Source organism: Cupressus sempervirens, chromosome 2, assembly GCF_028749045.1.
Source record: "Cupressus sempervirens isolate cs-2001-9-10 chromosome 2, ASM2874904v1, whole genome shotgun sequence".
NCBI classification, from domain to species: domain Eukaryota; kingdom Viridiplantae; phylum Streptophyta; class Pinopsida; order Cupressales; family Cupressaceae; genus Cupressus; species Cupressus sempervirens.
Window position 1 is genome coordinate 297,543,900 of NC_143119.1, and position 1,667 is coordinate 297,545,566.

Sequence of the window (1,667 nt, forward strand, 5' to 3'; positions counted from 1 at the left end):
TGACATTCCAAATAGTGTTAAACTTGTATCTCCAATTCTACTGCGAAGACTGGAGGTGCATAGGAAAGTGAGGCACCAATAGGTTAGAAGTCTTTTAATAAGCCAAATTAAATAAATAATTATTAGAATATAAATGATAACCAATATACTTTACACAAAATTATATGATTTCATTACGTACACTTGTATTTTTTATTTAATTTAACTTTATGCATGTAATTGTAATATCATTTTGTATCAATTATATTTACACTGAAGGCATTTCCTAAATGAGATGAGAGACCTAATTTATATAATCCATAGTCAAAAGTCATTAAGAGGGTTCGACGACCATCAAATCAATCTTAGCCATTAAACATGTCCAAGCCATTATCATCAACAATCAATTAAATTGGGACACCCAAAATTCTCAACTACTCACATTACTGTTGTGGCAGTTCATGTACACATATTTAGAGACTAGATATTGTACACCATACAAGGGTTATCTATGAGCTCATTTCATGGACCCTATACCATTACCATTGTCACCGCGTGTTGCGTCTCTGACAATAACAAGATCAAATATTCTTCTGAATTCTTTCAAATGAAGAAACCAATGTTAATCAGGGCAGGTCAAATTGAGTTGAATCTTTTCTGTAATGTTTGCATAGGAATTGTTTATTCTATAGTTGCAATAAGATCTTCTGAATTGAACAACAATAGTGTTGGAATGAATGGATTCAGAGAAGAATTGGTGCATATCGATTCTACACTCTACTCAATACATAACATCAGTTGGATTGAATGGCTAGAATGAGTAGTGAAAAGAAGCAAGTAAAGGTTGGAGAGCTGTAATGGCAGATGCATTGAAAAATGGAAGCAGCAGATGTGGGAGAGGCTGTAAACAGGGGAAATGGGGAATTTGTGATGAAGTTAGCAATTGGTACTCCAAGGGTAGCCATTGCAGGCATTATAGACACAGGAAGCGATTTGACATAGACTCAATGCAAACCTTGCATCGATTGCTTTGCACAATCCACAACCATTTTTTATCACACTCTATCCTCCTCTTACAAAAAGCTCCCTTATTCTCATACCCTTTGTTCCACCCAAGATCTTCTCAAATTGTCATGCAAATCTAAGTCCTATGAGTACAATTACACTTATGGAAATTTCTCCATCACTGTAGGAATTCTTTCCTCTGAGATTTTCACTTTTGGTTCCCCCAAATCAAAAATTAAGGCTCCAAAGGTGGAAGTTTTGTTCAGGTGTGGCCTTGAAAATGAAGGAAGAGGATTTGATCAAGTGAGTGGAATTGTTTGTTTTGGAAGAGAGCCACTTTCTTTAATCACCTAACTTGGAAAATCCCTTGATTAAAAATTCTCCTATTGTCTAATTGATTCCCCTTCAAAATCTAGCACCATTTTCTTTGGCAATTTGGCCTTGCTTGAAACTAAACATCAATAAGGGATTGTTTTGCAGGTAATTGAATAGTAGAGTCATCGTGGTCCCTATTGAAAAAGTATGGATACTCATTGTTGGTTCAATCACAACAATCCTTCAATGCACCATCAATCTCTTTAGTATACACATAGCTGCAAAGGCACAATATTCCATCAGTCATGACAATGTTTCGAGAAATTGATACAATTGTATTTGTAGTGTTTAAAATTAATAAAGATATA

General features: G+C 34.9%; 1 pseudogene; it reads left to right on the forward strand.

Annotated features, from left to right (window-relative positions):
• Nucleotides 1–586: 586 nt before the first annotated feature.
• Nucleotides 587–1,449, forward strand: LOC149572254 (aspartic proteinase nepenthesin-1-like; annotated as a pseudogene).
• Nucleotides 1,450–1,667: the final 218 nt, after the last annotated feature.